This window comes from Arvicanthis niloticus, chromosome 19 (assembly GCF_011762505.2).
Source record: "Arvicanthis niloticus isolate mArvNil1 chromosome 19, mArvNil1.pat.X, whole genome shotgun sequence".
In the NCBI taxonomy this organism is placed as follows: Eukaryota; Metazoa; Chordata; class Mammalia; order Rodentia; family Muridae; genus Arvicanthis; species Arvicanthis niloticus.
Window position 1 is genome coordinate 52,047,212 of NC_047676.1, and position 25,538 is coordinate 52,072,749.

Sequence of the window (25,538 nt, forward strand, 5' to 3'; positions counted from 1 at the left end):
AGGCCACATGCTGTTCTAGTGATTATAAAGCAGAGATAAAAGAGGCCAGTAGCAAGCCCGCCAGCTATAGTAGCCATATTGACCATTGACTGAGAGACCCTGACTCAAAAGAATAAGTTTCAAAACCAATTGAAGATACTTGACATCAGCCTCAGGCTTCCACATCACAGAATCACAGACACATGCACATCCAAATACATGTGGCCATACATACACACACACACACACCACAGAGACATACCAGGGGAAAGTCCTAGAAAAACGAAGCCACTGACTAAAACCAAAGCTGTAGTATACTTATAGGTGCTATCCTTATATAAAGTATATTATATATGTATAATATACAGCACATACGATGAACAAAAGATAAATTTTTAAGTGAAGTAAAATGAACTTTAAAATCAAGTTTACTAAATTTTCTCATCAAACCAAGAAAAGTAAATTAGTGATAAAATATTTTTAAAATCTAGAAATGAGTTTAATATCAGTAATAAAATGTGTGTCAAAATAAAGATACCATTTTATTGGAAAAACTGATCAAAATAAAAAATATGCAATCCTCAGGGCTGGAGGAGAGAGTATGGGTACATTTGGCTCCACAGCAGCCATGGCTGTGATTGACACAGCTCTTCGAGAAAGCAGTTTAGCAGTGTAAATTAAGTATCAGAAGAACGTCGTGATTTTTTTGATCCAGTAATTTCACTGTGCTTCTCTTCTCAGGAAGTCATCTAAAATATGGAAGGAAATAACTATTTAGCAAGCTGTGTTCATCACAGATTTATAACCTAACAGTTTTTAAAAACCTATCTAGAAGTCCAATGAGGGTATGGCTAAGTAACCACAGTGCATCATTTGAGAGATTTTTTTATGCGGTCATTAAAATTATAGTTGGAGAGAAGCAAAGCAGAAAAAATGTTTCTGCTCTAAAAAATATTAAAAATGATACATACACTAAAAGAGTAACTACCAAGCGTTCCATGTAGATGGTAAAGATGTTTTAAATCTCCCCCAAACATTCTGAGAAAAGTTGTTGAGCATGGCAGTTACCATTCTAAAGGTCCAAGTGATAAGCTCATTGCTAAGAGTACACATGGATGCTACCCTCAGTCACATGACACCATGTCACTCCAGGGTTGTACTAAAAGACAGTTGACCCCGTCTAGTGGGGCTGAAACTCTGCTCTCCACATCTGTACAAGCCACTTTCTCTCTCTCTGAGAACAGACTGCTGTGAAGTAAGTCCTCAGTTGCTCTGTTTTCTGTTGAACTCAAATCTCTGTTTGGCCTCACTCAGCCAGGAGGCGTAGAGACAGCCAGCTTAAGAGACCAGAAAAGATAACTGCAGGGTCTCTCCATGTGAGCGCCCGTAACACATTGCTACAAACCGGAGGCAGAAAACGTCTGCTCCTAGATCACCCTGTGTTTTCAGAATATGACTAAGCCAAGCCACCCAGGTTTCAGGTCGCCACAGCATTTCACAAAGACTAAGGCAGGCTGGCAGCCTAGGTAAAGCTCACCTTCACTCTGAGTGGTAGCCTGTGGTGACATTCTGCTGATAAATGATCGTCTTGAAAATGAAATAGAGTAAATTACTTTCCTGAACTTAATAACACACTTGCCTTGAGCCTGACCCTCGACGCAGCATTTATTAACCCTTTGGATACCCTCAACAGCCTCACGTGGTGCGCACTCCTGGTCTCATTTCCAAAAGAGGAACCGGAGTACAAAGCAAGCCTCACTCACTTGGCTGGTAAAGAATGAGGTCAGGAATGGAATCCCCAGTTGGGCCCAACTGCTGGTGTTAATGTTTTATGCATTTGGTTTTTGTTTGCTTGCTTTTGGGAGGCAGGGGGTTAACTTTATGCAAGCAAGCCCTCTACTACTGAACCACATCCCCAGTCTTTGGTGTTTGTTAATGGTCTTAAGATTATAATTCTCCTACCTCAAGTTCCCACATGCTAAGATGATAGACATGAGCCACCACACCTGACCACAGGTAAGTATAAAACTTAACCACTATTTTATAAATGGCTTCTGTTGGTCTTAAGTCCCACTACCTGATTTGACCTTATACATCCCATTTTTTTTTTTTTTTTTTTTTTTTTTTTGGTCTGGCTAGTGAAGAAAACCATGATTTACTTGTTTCCTTCATCAGAAAAGGTATCTATGTGTACCGGATTGATTGGTGGGTACCTCCCTCCAAATTTGTATACTGAAGCACCAATTTCAAGTATATTAGAACATGACTTTGTTTCCAGGCTGTATTCTTAGAGAGATAATCAAGTTCAAATTAAATCACTACAGCAAGCCATAGCCCAAGCTGACTGTTGTTCTTACAAAAGGGGAGACTTTAGAGAAAGACTAACAAGACAGGTATATAAGGTGAGGGGTCATGTGAAAGCGAACAAATAAATTTTCAGGTGGATCCTCTGCAAGCAAAAAATACCAGGAAATGCTAGGAAGCCACCAGAAGGTAGGTAGGGGCTGAGAACAAGAAAGAACCTCCCCAGTGACACCATAGTGCTGGGTTTCTAGATTGATCTTAAGGAAATTGCAGCAAACTGAAAGTGTCGTCTCTTCTTCCTGTCCTCATTGTTCAGCTACAGAATAAAAATACTTTGTTCAAGCACACAGCTGAAGCAGATGGACACAGGGATTAGTAGGTGTAGAAGAAAGGTCCTCACTGAGAGGGTTGGTTGATAGTATTTGAAAACTACATTTCCTAAGGTGTCGAGATTCCACATGTGATGATAAGAAGTATCTATGTGGTCCAAGCACAGAGAGCAAGGTCCTCGAAGCCCCTCTTACACACACACCCCACCTTTAACGACAACCAATCCACTTTCCTCTGTTAAATCAACTGTGGTCAAACAATGACTCTGAGAGAGAGAGAGAGAGAGAGAGAGAGAGAGAGAGAGAGAGAGAGTGCTTGTGTACGTGAGTGTGTGCGTATGTGTGTGTAAAAGTACGTGTATGTATGTGAGTGTATATGAGAGTGTTTATATAGGTGTGTGTGTGTAAATATGTGGCAGATAGGGTGGCTGGGGAGATATTTATCCCTCAAGCCTGACAACCTAAGTTCAGACGCCCCAAATCCAAATTTAAAAGGCAACTACAGTAGTGCTGATGTCTGTAAGGCAATGCACTCCATCGTGGAGCCGGGAAGCAGAGGCAGGGGACTTTTCAGCGACTTGCTGATCAGCTATCCTGGTACACACAGGGGAAAACAAGAGAGGCCCTGCCTCAAAACAAGGTGGAAGGTGAGGACTGATGCTTGAGGCTGTCCTCTGACTGTATTGACCTGTATTCCATGACATGCATACACATATATTCACACAGGAACATAGACACATACACATGTATTCCATGACATGCATACACATATATTCACACAGGAACATAGACACATACACATGTACACCAAAAAACATTTTTCAGCAAGCAAAAGCAGAATTGGTTTTATTTCCTCATTTGATATTTTAAAGTGTCACTAATAAATGCAGGATCATATTTTATCTCCCATAGATCAATTTTATTGTCTTCAAGTACCATGTCCTAAATGTGTCAAGAAAAAAATTGAAATTACTAAGTAATAGTTGACTAATTCATTCACTTTTGTTCATCAACACTTGTAATAACCCATAAAAATATATTTGACATCTAGGCAAAAATAATAATTATTCTATTCAGTCTTAATAAGTCTAAGATTTTCCTTTTGTTTGAAATATCATAGAGTAATATCCAGTTTGTTTGGTGTGTGTGTGTGTGCGTTAGAGCATTTATTTCTCAGGTTCAGAATAACTGAGTGAGGGCTCACTGCCCAGTGAGGTAAGAACAACAAAGATTCTCTATTAACTGAAGAGCAAAAATTAAACAATGCAGATTAGCACGTTTCCTTTTCACAATGCAGCCAGCAGAAGGTCAAAGCTGGTAGGTTCTCCAGAAGGCTGGAGGTTAATAGTTCAGGGTTAAGGTTGCATCTGGCTTTGAAAAAAATGACTTCAGGGGGAACAAGAAAACTGTTGTCACCGTGCTTGCTCTCAAGTCTGCCTAAGTTGAACTTGAACTTTGGATGTATATCCTTAAAACAGGTGGTTCACCCTGTAATCAAATATTTTGTGTGTGTATATTGTGTGTGTGTGTGTGTGTCTGTGTGGTGTGTTTATATGTGTATGTATGTGGTATATTTATGTGTGTGTATGTGTGTATGTGTGTATGTGTGGTGTATATATGTGCTTGTGTGTCTATGTGCATGCATGTTTGGTGTGCGATATGTCTGTGTGTGTGCATATGTGTATGTGGTGTGTGTGTGTGTGGTGGGAACATAAAACCATGTCAGGAGGAAGTTTGGTAAGGTAGAGCAGGTTGAGACCCAGAGACTTGGTGAGCACACACCCAAGGTTTAGATGACTCCCAGCTTCCTGCCAGACTCCTGACTTGGAACATGTGCCATGTTTCTCACATAAAAGATATGAGACCTATGGTCATGTAGGCTCAAAACAGAGTTCTCTGTGCTAATGAGATACCTAGAGGCCATGAGGGCTTAGCCAATAAGCTTCCCTTCTCAGATATTCTTCCCTGTAAAAGGTATTTAATCTCAGGTCCACCCTGAGAAGTGTCCCTCCATTCTGCCTTCCCAAGAGGCCATGCCCAGTGGCGGAGTGGGCCAATGGGGCATTGGGCCATGAGAGGAAGCCTGGTATGTGCGTGTATGTGGTATGTCTGTGGTGTGTGTGTGTATGTATGTATGTAAACCAAGCCCAGCAACAGAGCAAAGAAAGGTAGATGGAAACCCAGCAGGAGTAATTACCCCTTAGAGTGAAGTCCTAGATGACCAGTAAAATTCTGTTCTGTTTCTGGCTCTGTTTTTCATCCTATGTGTCAAGAATTGTTTCACTGAAGCAAGAGACATTTTCTCTGAGGTTTATTTAATAATTGCAAATTGACCTTCAAAAAAGAAGCCTAGTTTATAATCTGCTGTTTAGGAAGTGGAGCAAGGGATTGCAACTTCAAGGCCTGCCTGGTCAGTTTCCTAAAACACTGTCTCAAAATACAAAGTAACAGAAAGGTGGGGGATATAGGTCAATGGTAGAGCCCTTACTTAACATGTAAGTATGAGGCCAAGGTTTAATTCTAAGAACCACGCAAAGGGGCTGCGGGGAGGATAAAGGAAAAACATATCATTCTGCCATAATAGTCATTAAAAGACAATAATTGAAGATGTCTACTTGAACACTATTAGAAGAAGATGCATGGTGCCACCACAAAGGAAGATATGGTGGCACGTGCCTATAATCCCTTCACTAGAGATACTGGGGGTGTGGTAGATTGTCAGTTCAAGGCTACCCTGGAAGACTATAGACTGATAGAAAAGTATGAAAAGAGAAGAAATGAAAGGAAAAAACTATGAAGTCGAGCTGGAAAGGTAATTAGTAGTTAAGAGCACTGGCTGCTCTTGCAGAAGATAGGAGTTTAATTCCTAGAACCCACATGACAACCCACAATGCTCTGTAACTCAAGTACCGGGAGATCCAATGCCCTTGTCTGGTCTCTGTGAGCATTGCGTATATTCAGTATACTTAGATGCAGTCAAAACATTCATACACATAAAATAAAAATAAATTTTAAAAATCTTTGAAAAAAAAGTCTATAAACTTATGAGGCTGATTTTCAACAAAAGTTTCAATTTTGCCATGTCAAAGCAACTGTGTAAGATTTTCACGTGGCTTCAAAGATGAGCCATAATGGTGCTGTTTTCCAAAGATGATCAAGATACTTTTGGATTCCCTTTAGACTGGAAGTGGCAACTTTTGCACATCCTAAAAGAGCTAAAAGGTGATAAATCATTTTAGACAATGTGCAGGCTAGTTTTATGTCAACTTGACACAAGCTAGAGTCATCAGAGAAAGCAAGCCTCAGATGAGATAATGCCTCCAGAAGACTGGGCTGTAGGCAAGCCTATAGGTCATTTTCTTCTCAATTTGGAAAGGACCAGGCAATTGTGGGTAGTGCTATCCCTGGGCTGATGTCCTTGGTTCTATAAGAAAGCAGGCTGAGCAAGCCACCAGGAGCAAGCCAGAAAGCAGCGCCCTCCATGGCCTCTGCATCAGCGCCTGCTCCAGGCTCCTACTCTCACTGCTTTTGATGATGAACTGTTATATGGAACTTCGTGTGAAATAAACGTCATCCCCTCCAAGTTGCTTTTCATCATGATGTTTCATCATAGCAATAGGAACTCTAAGACAAGCAAGTTACTTATCTCTTATTTCTCTACCTTGCTAGGGTTTTGTGGAAGTTAAATAGATAATTTACAAACAATGTTTAATACAAGGCTTGGCATCTGGCAGGCATCCAGTAGGGCTACGTGAGTATTACTTGTAGTTTAGTTAGAATTTTTATGATTCTTGGAGGGTGCATAATGTTTCCAGACTGTTGAAAGATTTTAAAACTAAGTCTTTAGTCAAAGGAATGATCCGCTCATGTCAACGCTTTACAGCAAGACACTAGAGAGCAAGACATATACCGTGTTTTGAAGTCTATCAGCTAGAAATATTTTGGATAATAGTGTCAAGTGTGATAAAGGACAACAACCCAGTTTAAATAAAAAACAGGCACTGTCTTTCTAATATGACTACTTTGAAAGAAGAGGGAAAGAAACTAGCTCTCATTCCTTACAATAAAAGCTCCGTGGCATTGTATGGTTTCCATGACACTCGAGTGTTTTCAGAGTCGAGCCTGGTTCATTCTCAGGGATACTGACAAATGCAGCGTTGCACTGTGCACAGTAAAATAATACAAACAAGCACCTGTGCCCTCACGTTTCTTGACTCTAATTTTATCTCCCCCACGTGTTGTTTGTCTCCCTACGAAGCACAAGGGGATTTTCTTAGAAGGTTCATGTCTGTGCTATCCACGCCAGTGCTGTTAGGCTTTCAAAATGGGGAGTCTAAATTGCAATTGTGACACAAAACATGGCTTGAGTTTCTTCTTGCTGCTCTTTGGCTAGTGACTCCTGGTGTAAGTTACACCTCCTCCATTCTAGTTCCTGCTAGAAGTATTTATGGAGTAACTGGTGTACATGGCTTTGGCCTCAGAAACACAGTTCAGCTTATCAAGTTGCTGTGTTGACATATGTCCTAGGACAGAAAAGATTTTAAGTTCAATAGAAACATAGTTTGGGAAGCTAGCAAGGGAAAAGCAGGGTTTGATGAGGTATAAATTCAATTTTCTGTTCTCAATGGTGCGATGCTTATCTATTCACTTAATAACTATTATTGAGTAGTCTTCTCCAAGAAGATCTTGAGACAAAAATTAAAGTGCCTTGTTAAATAAAGGGAAAGTTAAAATACTATGCAGGAAAAAATGGATGCAAAAATAAAAGTACTAAAGAATAAAATATAAAGTGTGGGGGGGATTGAGATATATAACTAATCCTATACATATGTGATGTAAATAACCATAAGGATATATGTCAAAATGTTTACTGTGAAATTTCACTCTAAATACTGTGAATTTCTTAACATTTTTTTTTTGCCAGTAAGCATAGGCTATTTTCATAAGACAATATAGAAAATAATTTGAGAAAAAATAAAATTCTGACTTTACGGAATTTAGGAAGGCTTCCCAGGAGGATGGCATTTGAGTGAGTTCCTAAGAATGGCTAGATCTGTAACAGTGGGCACTCCCACAACATGCCATGCTCACGGGTTAAATCTGTGTGCTAGAGCTGTAACAGTGGGCACTCCCATAACATGCCATGCTCACGGGTTAAATCTGTGTGCTAGAGCTGTAACAGTGGGCACTCCCACAACATGCCATGCTCACGGGTTAAATCTGTGTGCTAGAGCTGTAACAGTGGGCACTCCCACAACATGCCATGCTCACGGGTTAAATCTGTGTGCTAGAGCTGTAACAGTGGGCACTCCCACAACATGCCATGCTCACGGGTTAAATCTGTGTGCTAGAGCTGTAACAGTGGGCACTCCCACAACATGCCATGCTCACAGGTTAAATCTGTGTGCTAGAGCTGTAACGATGGGCACTCCCACAACATGTCATGAGCACAGGTTAAATCTGTGTGCCAGGCTGTAAGCCAGCTCATTCATGAATATTGAATACAAGCCTCAAATCAACAACAACAAAAGAAAATCATCGAACATAGTCTTACTTCCAGAACTCAAGAGTCTGATATTTAAGGAGTTCACACATTGAGTGAAGTTTCAATCTATATATGCAGGTCCAGGACCTAATCATAAATCTGTGCATTAAAAATCTCATTGTGGAAATTCATGGCAGAAACTCAGGGAGTGGAGAAGTGTGTGTGTGTGTTAGTTACCATACAGAGAACTTTCCTGCTATGGTATAGAGTTACTTCAAAAAAGGTTATGAATAGTTTTTAATATTTCACATGAGTATTTAAAAATTCTTGTCATCGAAAATCCATGCTGAAAAAGAAAATCTTCTTTGCTCTTCTTTCCCCCTCATTACCAATTGTTTGAGTTTTTTTAAAAGGGGCTCTTAGCTAACAGTTGCTACACACCAACCGATGGGCAGCAGGGGTAGATCTGGTCTGTGAGTAAAGATGTCTCACCTGAATAAAAGTCTACACACTGGCTTCTCTATGGACAGTGTTCCCCACGGGACTCAGATTCTGGTTGTAGTGTTAATGGAACAAATGAAGATTTTTCACACACAGACCGCTTCCTGAAGTATGAGATGAGCAGAAAGCTTACCACTTTGTTTTTTCCACTTGACGTGTTCTATTCCATTAAAGACAGAGCTCATAATAACTTTTAAAATATAGGATGAAATGGAAGTACTTCTGCATGACGCTGAGCTTGACCGGCACCCAGCAGCGTCTTCATAGGTTGATCCCACTACTATATGGGTAAACTTTCAGTTTTTACTGCTGTACATGAAGTATTTCTCTGACTCAAATCGTTCAATCTCTCTCTCTCTCTCTCTCTCTCTCTCTCTCTCTCTCTCTCTCTCTCTCTCTCGCATATGTTGTTTTTCTTTATCCAGAAAAGACAAAAATCTGTGCAAATATCACAAAGAATATTCTTAAAAGTTTTCAAAAAATTGTATGCAGATTTTACTGTAGAATATGGAAAATGCTTGATAACAACTGATATATCAAAGAGGAAACTCAGACTCCATCCATTGGCACCTCCCTATTGAGCCATCAGGATTAAAGTTCCCTAGTTTAGTGCACTGGACTTGTTGATGCAGCAGCTATCTCCAGTAAGAAGTTATTCCATAATTTTTCAATGTAAATACCAAGAATGATCTTGCTACTATTTCTAAGAGTCTTGAATTGTACACTATAATTTTTTAATTGTTATAATTTTTATTATTACTTTTATTTTTTATAGCCCAGTTATTGTTTCCCCCCTCCATCCACCCTCCCACAGTTCCTCATCCCATTCCTTTTCCCTACTGTCTCCAAGAGATATTTCCAGATGCCAGCCTTCAAACAGAACACTGACTTACCAAGGTTCCTTCTTATGCTTCAAATTATACAGTGCCTTTACTTTCTTTCCATAACTTTAAAATTGCTTTGTAAGTAACTTGCTCAGCATTTCTCAGGCCCAACTGGGAGCCCTGTCTTTTCCTGAGTAAGTACTGCCAAGTAACAGCAATATCACTAGAACATTAAGATCAATAATCTTAAAACATTGGGGATTTTCTTTTCTTAAAAAAAAAACATGTTTTTACTGGTTATTATATATTTCCCCTTGGAAGGCAGAGACTATTCAAAGTTTATTATCTATAGAGAAATAAAAAAGAGGTAGGAATAATGAGAACGAGCAGAGTGCTCTGTCCCCTCCATGATGAAGGTCCATTATGAGGGAACTGAACTTTACCATTTGTTTGTGTGTGCCTACTGTAGCAACAGCTCCACCTGAGGAGGCACAGGACCTCAGGATCCATCTGTGGGTTCCCAGGTCCCAGTGTTCATCTTTGGTAGTAGCAAGTTTACTAAATATGAGAACAGACTCTTTGGTATGAACCAAAAGAACAGAGAAGTCTATATCCTGACTTGAACAGATTGCTGGTTGGACGAGGAAGATTTTAAACATGAAACAATCAGGGTGTCTATGCTGCATTTTCCCTCTGGAACTTACAACTTATTTTTTCAGTGGAATTTAGTTACAATCTAGAATGATGCAAGGCTGTAAGGAAATCAGAGATCATCTTTGTCATCCTGAAGGAGACAGTAAGGTAGAAACAAGGAAGGTCAAAAACTTACAGTCAGACTGGAGTTCATCTCTGTACATTGGAAAGAATCTACACAGTGTTTTATGTTATCTTTAATTTTCCTTCTTAAGTTTGGAGAAGAAGCAGGGTTCTCTCCCACCTGCCCACCACCACTCCCTAAACCTCATAATCATCCTTATGAGGGAATCACCATACATTATAGGAATACAGAATGCCATTTCAAGGAATCGATGGTCTCCCTCCACATGTGTCTGAGAGAAACCTTCTCATTGAGGGAACAGTTTAAGTGCAGTCATTATTGGAGCACCTCAACAGCCTTCTGAAGTCCCTTTTGTGTTTCCAGATTCTTCCATTCGACTGTCTCTGAGAAAAACAAAGCACCAAGGAGCCTCCTAGCAAGCAGGCATGAAAATAAGAATTACATCTAAGATCAGATGCAGAACTAATCTTCGACTTAATCCTACTAAGCCTTGTGCCCAGTGTTTCAGAGTTGGTCTGGCTCCAATGTAGACAGAGGTTAAACAAATTAGCACACGCATTGATGGTGGGAGCCGCGTTTTCAGAGTTATTTGAAGATTATGTCCACCTTGCCAGCTCAGACTTGCAGCAAGTAAGTAAACTTAGATTAACCCTAGATTAATCCAAAGACAAAAGAACCTTCAGCCAGAAGACTGAGATAGGAATGGGGGTGGGGAGAAAAGTATGCTGTGTCCTAATCACTGGAAGAGAGCCCACCATCCATCCGAGCCAAGTCTGTCCTGATCTATAATGAGATCAATTGTATCTGAAGCTCTTTGGGTCCTGGCAGCAGGACAGGCCCAGCAGGGCAGCACTGAAGAGCAATGACCTCACTGACGAGCACAGCCAAGGCCACCAACCTCCATTTCTGGTTCTCCCTTCCACCCTCCCTCCTCTCTTCATCCACTGCTGGACTGCCACTTGCCCAGCATGGCAGAGCTAGTCTTCAAAGTAAACTATCAATGCACTGCAGTTGCAGTCTTTTTTCCAATGAGCCTAGGAAGAACTTTTCTATGTTAAAGCCACCTGAAATGTTACATAAGTTGAGGCACTTGCTGACAGGAACTTGGTGTGACTGTTCCTTGGGAGGTTCAACCAACAACTGACCAATACAGATGTGGATACTTGGAGCCAGCCATCATGACTGAGCTCAGGGACCCTGATAGGGGAGCTGGAGGAAGGATTGGAGGAGCAGGGGGGATTGCAAACCCATCGGAAGAACAACATTGGCTGGCCAGACCACTCAGTGCTCACTCCCAGGGACTAGACCACTAACCAAGGAGTGTACAGGGAGGGATCCATGGCTCCAGATACATATGTAGCAGAGGATGGCCTTGTCTGACATCAATGGAAAAAGAAGCCCTTGGTCCTATATAGGTTTGGTGCCCTAGTGGAGGGCAATGCTGGAGCAGTGGGTGGGTTGGGGAGTACCCTCATAGAGGCTACAGAGAGTGAAGAGAGGGCAGATGTGGGATGGGGAGCTTGGGGAAAGAGTAACCGGAAAGTGGGATATCATTTGAGATGTACATGAAAGGAATGCTCAATATTAAAAAGAAGGGAAAAAAAGAAATTAGCCAGTTTTCAAATGGTTGGCCATCTTATTTATTTATTTATTTATTTATTCCTAACAGCTCAACCTCTATAAATCAGATTTATGGGAAACGTTTAACCACCTCTCCATCCCTTTCAACATGAAATGCTTCTGTCTAAATATATAAATGTGGCTCTCCATTCAGCCATTTCATGGACAAGGAAGACTAAGGGTTTGGCTTCTAGGCTCCTCCCTAGAAGAAAAGTTAAGATACCTTATCACCCAACCGTTTACCTCTTTCCTTTCTTACATACTACAGAAAAGCTAAATGAGGCTATCTTTGTGAGCCATTTTGATTAGTGATTCCACAGGAGTGTAACTGGTGTAAAGGATAATCACAGATAGGATGCACAAACTCTAAGTCAGCTGGGTGCTGGGAAAGCAGAATTTCCCTATTAGGAGGAAAAAAGAAATGCTTAGGGAGAGAGTCTCATGCCAACACATTTCTACAAAAAAAAAAAAAAAAAAAAAAAAAAAAAAAAAAAAAAAAAAAAAAAAAAAAAAAAAATGACATAGAAGGCCTTTTGGATTCCAGATAACTCTTACAAAATATTTTGATGGATTAAATGCAAAAAGTGAATCAAGCATATGGATTAGATTTTCATTAAAATACAGATGGGATTTTTTGTTATTAAATTAAGTAAAATGTTTGGCAAAGTAGATTTGGTTTTGGCCAATCCCAGGGACATTTGAAAAACAATTTTGAGCTATTCAGTGAACTAAGCTGAAAGCCAAGCTTACCCATCTCTTTACCCATCTCTAGAAGTTTGGAAAAAACTGAGATCTGGCTTATAGGGATATGATTCAGTGTCAAATATATTTCTTAAACACCAAAAGTGCCTACGTGCTTTAAGAATACAGTTGGTGCGCCCAAAAGTTATTGAGTAACTCGGACGCCTAGTACATAAAAGGCAGCAATCCATTGACCCGAGAAAAGGTGAGCCATTCCCTTCCCCGACCCAGATGTTAAGGACTGACTCAAAGCCAGAGGACTCTGCTTTTGCAACTATGCTGTCTAGCCTAGAAAACTGATCCCAGACAGCAACTGACTAGGAAACAGTCATTGAGGAGAAAAGATATCAACACAGTTGGCTGGTTGACAAGGGGCTTTTAATACCTACATTGACCAAAAAGGATTTTAAAACAGCAAAACATGATATGCATATTGATGAAAAGTGAGCTCATAATATTTAGGCTTCTTTATTTTTCATCCAGCTTCAAGAACTTGACTTTACTTATCTAAAGAAGAAAAAAGACATCCCAAAGGAATTTTGCATGGAAATTTTTGGCACTCAAATGCAAGTCCATTTGAATATCTTTTCATCAGCCCATGGGTTACTGGGAAAAAAATTAATCCACCTATCAGTAACATCTGATACATGACTATACATGAAGTTTCAAGTTTAGTAATCTTTTGTTCCCTCCTATTACGAAACACCACTGTACCCCTACCAAAACTTGAGCTCTGCGCTTGTATTTTAGGAGAGCAGGATCATTTGAATAGTCAAGTTTTCATAACTGGATGTTAAACATTGACTCAATAGAGATTTAAATTACTTAGAGTAGAAATATTTGTATGTCCATGTTCCATTCCTTTCTGTTCTTAACTAAAGGGCTGTGTGATATTGGGAGGACAGTCTGAGGGTGGCTGCAGTGAATAGAGCTGCTGACCTCTGAGCCACATGATCTCAACTAGAAAGGCTCTTTCCCTTGTATTTTGTTTTCTGGTCTTTTGGGGGATTTTTTTTTCTCTATGTAGCAGACAAGTCAGGAAAACAGAACTACTGTAAGGGTTTAAAATAACAACAACAAAGAAGAATTTATAGCAGAATTTAGGAATTTATAAAATCCTTGCAAAGGCTAGAAGTATGAGAGGGAGGGAACCCAGGATAGCACATCGACATACCAGAGAGGACGGTTTCACAGAACATGCTCCCCATGACCTTGGCTGACTGGCTCGAGAGTAGATGGTTCTCAGTCATCTGGGAGGCTTTGAAGAACCGCCCAATCTGGCTGATGATGCCCACATGGCCACTCACGTTTTCTAGCCTGACGAGAAAATGGCCTCTCCTTCTTTTCTATAAGTCCATCCCCTTCTCATTAAGACTTGAACTAGAAAGAACCTTATAGTAAAATGAAATATAGTTTCTAGACACCAGTCCAAGTACACAGGTGAGGGTCTGAAGGGAGAAAATTCTACTCATTTCTAATAGGTTATTGACCCACATGTGCCTTCTTGCTTTGTTCTAGTGACTTTTGGGTCGTCCTGCTCATGCATTCCCTTGTTCTTGCATCTGATTCCTAGATTTCCACTTTCCTGTGCAGATAACCACCAGCAGATATCTGGGGTTGCCTTGGCTGCATCAATGAGTGTCCTATCAATCACTTTCCTCTGTTCCCAGTTTTAACTGTTTCGGTCAGAATTTTTATTCTGTGTGCACAGGGCACTGTAGTGCCTTCCTCATGAATACACCTGCCCCCAGCCTGCTGCGTTACTTACTTTTCTTGCTGGGATAAGATGCCAGACAAAAGCAACTTGTGGAAAGAAGGGAAGGTTTATCCAGGAGCATGGTTTAAGGATACACTCCATTGTAGAGGGGAAACATGATGGCAGGAGCTGGAGAGAACTAGTTACATCATATCTGCAGTCAGAAACCATACAGAGACAAATACTGGTGCTCGGTGAGCTTGTTTCCTTTTCCTTTTCATTTAATGTGGAACTCGAGCCTATGGGATGGTGCCAGTTACATTCAAGAAGTGCCTTCCTTCCTCAGTTTATCCTTTCCTTAGAAAAGCCTGCACAGACACACCTAGAAGTATGTCTCCTAGGTTAACTCCAAATCAAGTCAAGCTGACAATAAAGAGTAGTGATTATACCTACTCTCACCAAACTGACAATTTTATCCCCCAGACTTACATCCTACATAAGATTAATCAGGCTTCTGCAGCAGTATCATCATAATTTACTATAACATTCTGTTTAAGTCTTTTCAGAATGAAAACCCCAATTTCAAGACAAAATTGTCATACCTTCTCTTAGCATGAAAAAATCTCCATAATTGGGTTCAAGTTTGTCACCCTGGCCTTTGTTCCTAAACTCCATAATACTTTCTGATATTGCACAAGACAGTTTATTTTCTCCCCATATACCACAGCAAGTTAATGAGAGAGAGAGAGAGAGAGAGAGAGAGAGAGAGAGAGAGAGAGAGAGAACTGTGAGATTCAAAAACAAGGACTGAGGGGGAAGATATCAGATATCAGAGACCTAGGGGATCGGGGACTTCAGAAGAAGGCAGAGGGAAAAAATGCAGAAAGGAAAGGGGGAAAATAAATCCTGAGATGGGTGACATGTAAGCAGATGTGCCAGTGAATGTGAAGCAGGACTTGGCTGATAGTAAGTGAGAAGGACACTGGTGGGAAGAGCTTAATTCTATGCTTAGCCTCCAGAGTCTCATCTACACAGACTCCGGGGACCAGGACCAAACCCTTCTACAGAACAGGAATCAAGCTAGGAAGGAGACTCAATCGCACAATTCTTCATTCTCCAAACTATCCCTGGTGCTATGTAGCTGTTCCAAGTATTATGATGATTAACTAACTAGTGCAAAGCACCACAAATGCTTCACCTAAGTAACAAATTCTTAGTCCTCCAATCACAGTTCAGAGTTTTCAAAGAGATCCCAGACTGCATGCTTGACTAAGTAAAATGGCTATCATATGCCACATTTTTAATGGAGACTTTGAACTCGATTAATTCTTGGCTAAACTACTGTGCTTAATTGGGTGTTACTTAAAGTTAACAGAGGGACATGGTAGACTCTCAAAAAAGATGCAAAAGAAGGAATAACCGCCATCTTTTGCAGTAGGAACTTAGATCCTCTCTTTAAGAAAAACCCCTGGTGTCATGTAGAGGGTAAAGAGGGTAGGCGATGGAAGAAGATGCAGGTCTAACAGCCTGTTAGCTCCTGGTAAGTACCAGAGACTCTTGGATGGACTTCTTGTCCAAGGGAGACATTTCAAGGCACATGTACAAGGAAGAAGCAAAGGTGATTTTATTTTATAATTAAAGGGTTAATTTACCAAATGTGTCCCACACTTTAATCTTGTGGTACTGAGCTAATGGCCACTTACAGATAGTAGCAATTAACTTTTGCGTATTCTTTCTCCTCCCTGATGCCTGACAATCCAGAGGAACTGATTAGGCAACATGTGATTCACACTCCAGACTAAAATCTGAAGACTCTCTAGGCATAATCTTTATCTCGTATGGAGTTTGTTGGGAAACCCTGCCACTTAAGGTTGCAGTCTACCAGGTCTGGATAGCTCCACTGAGAATAATAGGGAGGACTCCCTTTTCCAGCAGGGCTTCCCCTTGTCTGACCTTTATCTGGTGAGCCTGACCCTGCACCACCTATCTGAGGATGGTCAGGAAGCCTTTGGCAAACCTATAAGTTCAGTTTCCTCTTTCCCCCGATAAGAACCCGTTCAGCAAGTACCTGGGATTCCTGGAATGCCTCTCCATAAATGAGGCATTCACAGTACTTTAAACTCCAGCTAATGATTTATATTCATCCTGAATACTCCTTCCCACTCTTCAAGGTTTATATATAGCCCTTGGTCACTCCCAATAAAGTGTATGTGCACCAGATGTTTTACTGAGGATTGGTTAAAAGAGATATTTCACAGTGTATCATCTGAAAGAACTGTAATACTTAAATCCTCAGAGAATGCCTACTCCCCTGTCTCCCACTCACTCCCAGCCAGGATCTTGCAGGCCTCACTCATTCTACACTCTGCTTCATCCTTCTACCCCAGTATGCAGTGGCACCTGGATACCCTGAGGGAGGAAACAGAGGACTCAGAACCATGGCTAGCCCCCAACACACATACAACAAAGTTCATGTCTAAAGTACTTTTTAGGTACACTAATCTGATCTTTGTATACTGACATTTGTTGCAGCATTTATAAGACCTGGTACCTTTTAAACTGTAGACAAATAATTTTGAAACATTGTAAAAAGCAGAAGCACTTTCATTTGGGACATCTGGTCACCTAGTCAGTCCCATGGTGTCACAGAGCAGTAGTGCAGCCTCCAAGTTTCTTAATATTCTTTTGGAAAACCACAAAGGCCTCTTCCTTATATCAGCCTTATAGTCAGGGAAAAAACACTTTGTAGTTTAGTTCTCTTCATGGAAAACAGGTTGTTACAGTCACTCGGTCTTAGCAATGCCTCGTGCCAGGGACGGCTCTCTAGTCAGGGAAAGAATGAGCAATGACAGTGCCATAGCTAATTCTTGTGATTTTCCTCTTCACTGTTGTAACAAAGCATCACAAAGTTACTAGTTTTACAAGCTATGTATTCACTGTTGTAGCACTAGTGATCAGAAATGTGAAATTGAGTCACTGGGTCAAAGTCACAGGTTCAGGAGAATGGTACCTTCCTCTGAAGGTTCAGGAGGGGATTGGTTTCCCTGACGTTTTCATCTTAATGTTACTCAAATCCATTCTATTTCCAAAGCCAGGCAGGCAGCCTCTTCCTGCAGTGGTCATGTGATCACTGCTTGTGTCAAATTCCCCTCTACTTGTCTTTTTCAAGAACACCTATGATTGCTTTGTATCTACTCAGATAATCCGGGATAATCTCACCATCTTGAGAGCCTTCATCACAGCTGCAAAGTCTCTTTTGCCATGAGGTAGCATTCACGGTTGCCAAGACCTGGATGTCTTCTGGGAAACTCTTACCCAGCCTCCCATAATGTTGCTCTTAACTCCCCCACCTGCATTACCACCCATAGTTACCACTACTCTAACGTTAAGGCTGTGGCTGCAGGAGCGCATTTAAAAGACATCATTACTCCCACCTGTCAGTGGCAGACTTGAGCTTCAAGTTCATCCCTCCCGAACTACAGACAAACTGAAGGAAAAGCGGGGATGTTAAGAAGCATAGATGACAACTTTTTTAAAGCTTTTTTCTCAACTTCCCATTTAGCTCCCCTATATAGAAGGAATAGTCCCAAAATTACCATCTATGGCAGTCTGGCATTGGCAGGAAAACTACAAACAAACAAACAAACAAAAAACCCTTTTTTGTTTATAGGCCCACGAATCAAAAAGAAATGATCAATGGTAATCCATTGGAATCGAACTTCGTAATATTTATATGAATTTTTTTATGATGTTTTTGCTTTTCACTTGGTTGGAGGGCGACTTTTTGGCTCTGTGTTTCAGGCCATAATCTCTGCCTTTGCGCTAATGTGTCAGCGCATTCGCAGTCGGCTACAGCTGCTAGCATAGTTCTTGGGGTTTTGTTTGTTATATTTCAGATGGGGGAACTAAAGAATCTAAAGGTTAAACTAATTTTTCACAAACTAAAACTTGAGTGCAGGAATTCTGAGCCCTTAGAATAACACTTTACTACATATAGTCTAGCGCTTCATAATGCTGCATATTTTAAACTCCTATGATTTCTAAATTCTACAAGAACAGGCTTTATTCTCATACCCTACTTTTCTCACACCAGTGAGTATTATTTATTACATATATCAGACCTTCAATGGCTGAATAAATAGTTATTATAATTGTATTTTCTTTTCCCATATACCCCTCCATATAGACAAGAATGTCTATGTACTCCTAAATATATTCTTTTAATGCATTACTACTTGGAAGTACAGTCCTCAAACCAGTGGGACAGGCATCCTTCGGGGTCCCCCTCCCACACCCTAGACTTACGTAAATCAAACCTGCATCATAGTAAATTTCCCATGTGACTTATGCACATGAAAGTTTGAAATCACATGATTAAATTGAATAAATGTATTTACTATAGGCCATACTAGAATACTTTGGCCCTCGGGGCCAAATGAATGACTCTTGGAGTTCACTCCAGGGTTAGAGAGCTACAATTTGGCCAGTTCCACAGAATCTTTTCCTTTTATAAGCCCTCGTTTTTAAATGGTAAGTACACTGATATTAAGGGAAATATTTTAGGCTGGCTAGTACAGATTTTTATTTTCTTTAAAGCACTTTAGGAGCAGACAAACAACATTTCCCTGTCCCAAATATATAGAGAGACCTGGATTCAGATGACAGGTCTGTGGGTGAGCCAGGAAGGCAGCAGCCTGGGTAGGCAAAAATCCAAAAGCTCTCCCTGCTAAGGAGAAAGAGCTGGTCTCCATGGTGACATAAAAGAAAGCCCTAAGAACAGCCCACTTGTGACAGCATTACAGTAAAATTATATATATATATATATATATATATATATATATATATATATATATATGGTAGGTTACTTAGTTCTCGGGATTTTAGAGTACCAATCTATGATCTGAAGCTAACTCAGAAATTAAGCAATATCAGAACTATAAAACAAGAAGAAAGGAAAACTAAAAGCCCAGATGTGGAAGCTGGAAAGAGACTCCTGGAAACTCTGTAGTCTATGCTTGTCCCGGATCATGTTACAGGAAAGGTAACTGTGCTTAGATCCTATAGATCTTAAGGTTTTTTTGTTTTTGTTTTTTTTTTTTTAACAAAACAAAGAGTTATGGTGAATACATGATAAAGAATATAAGAATAAAATCAACTATCACAGCAAACATCAAGAAAGAAAGAAAGAAAGAAAGAAAGAAAGAAAGAAAGAAAGAAAGAAAGAAAAAGAGAGAGGAAGAGAGAAAAAGAAAGAAGGAAGAAAAGAAGGAAGGAAAGAAAGAGAGGAAGGGAAGGAAGAAGGGAGGGAGGGAGGGAGGAAGGAAAGAAAGAAGAAAGGAAGGAAAACAAAGAGGTGACGAGTATTAAAAACCTTGGAAACCGCACACAAATGAGAAGGCCTACATAACCTATGAGTCACATTAGTCTTAAGAGAAGTTTAAATGTCTTAAACTTAAGGGGAAGAACATATAACAAAGGGTGGTAGAGATACGGCTCAGCAGTCAGGAGTGTTTGCTGCTCTTCTAGAGGATTCCAGCTTAGTTCCCAGCACCCACATAAAGCTAACAGCTACCTGTAACTAGAGCTGCAGTGGATTTGACAACCTCTTCTGGACTTCAGGGACATCTGTACACACACACACACACACACACACACACACACACACACATGCATGCACATGCACGCACAACTAAAAAGCAATTAAAAATCTCTAAAAATTAAAATAAAATACAGAGGCTAGAGAGATGACTCAGAGGTTAAGAACACTTGTTCTGGCAGAGAACCCAGGTTCAGTTCCCAGCATTCACATGGTAGCTCACAGACAGTCATAATGCCAGTTCCAGGGGATCTGACGTTGTCCTCTGACCTTGGCAGGCACTAGGCATACATGTGGCATATATATTCACAGGCACACAAAACACTTAATGAATAAATGCATAAATAAATAACATCAAAAGATTAAAACTTAAAAATGCATATATTAGATACCAGGCTCTCCCACTAAGACACTTAATCACAAATTTAAAAAAGAGACTGTCCACACAATGCATTGTATATGAACATCTTCAGGTTCTCCTTTCCTTTGTTACTGCCCCAAACTAGAAACAACTCAAGTCTACAACCAGATGAATAAATAAGTTTTGGTATATACATACCAGAAAACATTACCTACAATAAAAAAAAGATAAGCAAATTCTGGTATGTTCATATAATTTAATATCTCTGCAATAAAAAAGACTATTGATATGCCAGTAAAACAGCAAAATGGATGAATTTCAAGCAATTATGTTGAGGAAAATCAACTAGGCAAAGGGGGATGCATATGATTCCATTTGTATAGAATTTTAGAAACAACCAAACTGATTCATATTGACAGATACATGTGGAATGAAGAATACAGCAAGCAGAAGAGATGACTTATAAAAAACAAAACAAAACAAAAAAACAACAACAAAAAAAAAAACCAAAATAAAACCCTTCAGCTTTTAAACAATGGCTATGCTCACTCTCTTGGTTATGGTGACAACTTCATCGGCGTATGAATATGTCAAAAATCTATCAAAACTGTACACTTTTAAACACATGCAGTCATTGTATGTCAATCTCAATAAAGCTGTTAAAAATAAAAACTATTCAGGAAAATTCATGTGAATTTGTGTCATTTGAGTAGCTTCAAGTATTGTGTCGATGGAGCATGTCCACAGCAGGAGCCTGCCCCATCACCCATTTTCCCAAGCCCGCATGGGGTGGACTTCCAATAAGCCTAGCTTCATGACACAAGTCTTAGAAAAGGCCTGAAAATAAGCAGAATTCCGAAGAGCAGCCATCACCCCTAACTTTCATAGGTAGCATATTGCCACCTGTTTTATCAGTCTCTCCATAGACCACAATTACCACCAATGGTATCAGTCCCCACCCCCTCCCCCAACCCTTTTCCACTAGGCCACAGGGTCTTTTTCAAAATGTATTCATGTCCACTATTAAGATGCTCTGTTACCCAGCCATACATTGTTTTCACTTTTTACCTACAACAAAATCGCAGACTGGGCAGTTTTATCATAGATTAGCCTAGATCTACAGAGAGAAGAAAAAAAGACATAACATATTTGACAGCCAGAACAGCTAGAGATACATTATAATGCTGGCTGTGCCTGCAAGTGGGCACACACCCCTGTTCCCTCAGGCTTTGGATGCACATAGACCATGCCTCACTCCAATAAAAAAGGGGGCCATATCTCACTCCAATAAAAAAGGGGGCCAGGCCACAGACAGAGGAAAATGTCTAACTCTGCAGCCTATCTGCATCTGTTCAATTATGTTAGCATTCACAAGCAATACATTAAATTGAATGTCCTAATGATATTTGCCATTCCTGGCTTTCAGTTGATTTCCTTAAAGAATTAGCATTTGGTTTTTCTAATTCCAGAGAATATTAAGAACTGTTTTCTATGTAACTAAATCCAGTATTTGAATGCTTCCTCCCATGAGGCAGCCTCAGAGTCTCCTCCACCCATTTGGTAATTTTGGGGTTGGAGGTTATTTAAATTGATTTTCAGCTTAGTTCCAGGAGTACTTGGTGTTGCAACCCCACCTTTCCCTCAGGACGAACCTCCAGTGTCCTCATGATCTGCTGCTCTTGGATGGCCTAGGAAACCGTCTGTGGCTAACAGTCACACAACAATCCTTGGCAAGTGGTTATTATGATTTGGTGTGTCGAGTCGCTAATGCCTATTTCCTCTCTCTTGTTTATCATTACTGCTGGGCCTTCATTCCGCTGGTTAGCTGGCTTATTATTATTTTTTTAAAGCAACAGGAAGTTGCTATTGTCTATTTGGAGCTGGGTTTCTTTAGGCTTGTTCTTTCCGTTGCTATGTTACAAAAGGCAGAAAGAAAACATCCTATTTATCCCTTTCTGAACATCAATTTCTCATGGGCCCTGGCTGTTCAGGTAAAAGAATTTTCTAGTACTCATGTCCCTTGCTCTTCTCATCCTTGATTTGGCAGCTAATTGGCCTGTCATCCTTTACCCTGAAGAAGTTATTTGCTGTGTCTGAAATGCTTCTAAAAAGTAAGATAACAAGGCCAAAATCAATACACTTTAAGAGAATTATAAGTTGTCCTCTTCCCTTTACCAGAAAGACAGAATTGAGGTGATTTGATGGCAGCGTGTCTGTACTGCTCTTGGAGACAGAATCCGTTTGCACAAGTGTCTTCTTAGCCACAGACTCTTAAGTGTATTCTTCACAATGCAGTTTTTCTTTGTGGCTTTCTGGATGCTATTAATAAAATCAACCACAGGATCCTTGCTTGGTAGCCTATTTAGCATTTGAACAACTCTGATTTGAAATTTGCTTCATAATATATTTGTCCAGTAACTTAAGGACCATCAGAACATAAGACACCTCCAGGCCTCTCTGAAGCCCCACTTCTTGTTAGTGATTCAGTTTCTACATGTCAACAGTTAGTTACTGACCCACAAATGTCTCAAACTAAAACTCTCACAGATGCGTATGAAATCAATAACCTTGATATTTACCTATGATCTTGAAGCACACAGGAAATTCAGCTGACCATGTCTGAGAATGGGACCAAGTAGGTGTTTGCTAAGAAGAGGGGTGCTTTGGGTGGTAGTTTCACTGGTAGAGATAATACACCCCAAACTTCCCTTCTAAAACATGGATAATACATCAGCCTTATCTGATGTATATATATTCTTCTTGAGTCTACTTATATGCTGAGCCTTTGTGTAGTCCTGGATAATGTATCTGAGAACCACAGTTAAGGGATGGATTGTACTGCCTGTAGGAAACAGAAATGGAGTGAGATGAGTCATTGAGGCAGATGCACTGTGCCACAAAACAGAGCCAAAGGCTCTCAGATCTCACCCATGTACCTGCCCCAGCCTCTCCCACTACTGCAGAGCATCTGGCAGTACCCAGCCTCAGTGGGCAGAGAAAAACGTGCAGCTCTTGCCCTGCCATCTGTGGTTTCTGTCTCAATTTATAATGCACACTGAAGCCAGAGCTAATAGGCTTGCCTGATGAGCTATGTGAGCCCTTAGCGTTTTGTTTAGAAGAATTATTATTTTATCTTTTTTAGGGAGATAAGGGTGTGTTTTCTGCTTTGTATGAGGCTACACTCTACTATGTATAAGCCAAGAAAAATACAGCAGGTTTGGTTTCCAAGCCTTGGGAAATAGTGTGGTGGATAAATGAGGGTAGATAAATAGATAAACTTCCACAGTAGATCTGAGCTAGAACAAGTAAGCAGAGGCATCAGAACATTAATACGAGAGGATTAAATGTTTACAACATGCACAGAGGTATGGAACCCTGTAAGAGCCATGGTTGGACAAATAGACAAGCACATAAAGGGATGAAGAAGCAAAGAGGGGTGAGGGGGGAGAAAGAGAGACTGAACAAGAACATTCCACATATGCTCAGAAACTGGGAGAATGCTCAAAGGAGTCTGTGACTTCCTTCTAAATCAAATAACGTTAATGAATGGACAAGCTGTATGCTCTACATTTGATACTAGAGGAAATTTTATACTGGCTGCCACATTGTTAAGAGTCTGATATGAAAAAAAACTGCATAGGAATATGAAAAGATCTGCAGTGAAAACTGAAGAGTGAGCAAACTGAACCTACAGGGAATCTGTGTCAGGAAGACATGAGGATCTGGGGAACAGAGATCTCTAGACCAGATCTCAGGAGCTAGGGGATGATGTGAAGTCTGGACACTGAAGTCTTTCTTGTTCTCCAGGGGATCCTGTGGGCAGTCCAGCTTAGGAACTGCTGATATATATTACACTTCAAGTGGCCACCATATCAAGCTTTTAATCATGATTTTATTATTAATAAAAGATCAACATTCTTAATTATTTGGTAGCTGTTATCTATTCTTTCATGTGCTTTCCTCTATGTTTGCAAAAGAGACTCATCATAGGCAAACATTACTACTGCTCTGAGACTTGGGCTATAACCTGTACATTCAAAATAATGCCATCTCAGGACCAGGATGTAGATCAGTTGGTAGGTTGCTTACCTAGCATACATGAAGCCTGGGTTTGATCTCCAGCACCTCATAAACTGGATGTAGTAAAACATGCTTCTAATCCCAGTATTTGCAAGGCAAAGGCAGGAGGATTGGAAGTTCATGGTCATACTCAGATATATAGTAAGTCCATGGCCAGTTTGGGATATATAAAACAATCAATCAATATCTCTCTCCCTCCCTCAATCCCTCCTCCTCTCTCCTTCCTGATTTCCATCTCTCTAAATACACACACACACACACACACACACACACACACACACACACACACAAAACCTACTTATAGTTTTACTTTAAATATAGTTTTTATGGTATTGGTGATTAAACCCATGCTTAAAACTATATTCCAAGACACCCTTGAAAAATGAAATGAGGCAATTGTTTATAAGGCATTAAAGCATGGTGCTTAGCACATATGAAATACAGAGACATAGTACAAGTTGATCACCTTCATTTTCTGATAGCTAAGGCTGACAGTCTCCTTTGCTCCCCCAAAGAGCTCCCCCATCTCTTTGTTAACAATACCCTTTCAGGTGATCCTACACGCTTGGATATGTTAGCTGTGGTGTTTTGAATGAGAATGGCCCCCATAGGCCCTTATATTTGAACCTGTTGGCCCTCAGTTGGTGGAACTGTTTGGGAAGGATTAAGAGCTGTGGCCTTGCTGGAGGATGTGTGTCACTAGAGACAGGCTTTGAGGTTTCAAAAGCCCACACCATTTGTAGTTAGTTCTTTCTGCCTTGTGATCATGTCTCAAGATGTGAACTCTCAGGTACTGCTCCAGCATTATGACTACCTGTCTGCTGCCATGCTCCCCCAAGATAGTCATAGACTAACCCTCCAAACCTGTAGTTCCCCAATAAGTTCTTCCTTCCATACATTGCCTTGGTCATAGTCTCTACACACAGCAGTTAAGACCTCAACTTCTTCTAAGCTTTCTCTAGGAGTAGAGACTTGTTGGGAGGAACTTTCTCCTCCATATGAGCCCTACCAACCTAAAGTCACACCTTCTCAGAATCCTTTTCAACAATGTCTCCATGGACCTTGTGCTAAATGATTCTCTCCCATTTTAACATTCCTAAGGACAGGCCCATCCTTGATTCACTCGGTCATGAGTATTCTGTCTCTTCATTTCATTGTGCATGTTAAATAGTGTATGCCTTGACCTTTCAAGTTTTGAATGGCTTACTGACAGCTGTCTAGGAAGAGCCCCTTTTTGTGTGTGT

General features: G+C 40.4%; 1 long non-coding RNA gene across 1 annotated transcript in view; it reads right to left on the reverse strand.

The window, feature by feature from the left end:
* Positions 1-512: 512 nt before the first annotated feature.
* Positions 513-25,538, reverse strand: part of LOC143435103 (uncharacterized) — a 109,273-nt gene continuing 84,247 nt past the window's right edge. Inside the window, exon 3 of the long non-coding RNA XR_013105104.1 lies at positions 513-728. This is a non-coding gene — a long non-coding RNA (uncharacterized LOC143435103). The remainder of the gene's footprint in view (positions 729-25,538) is intronic.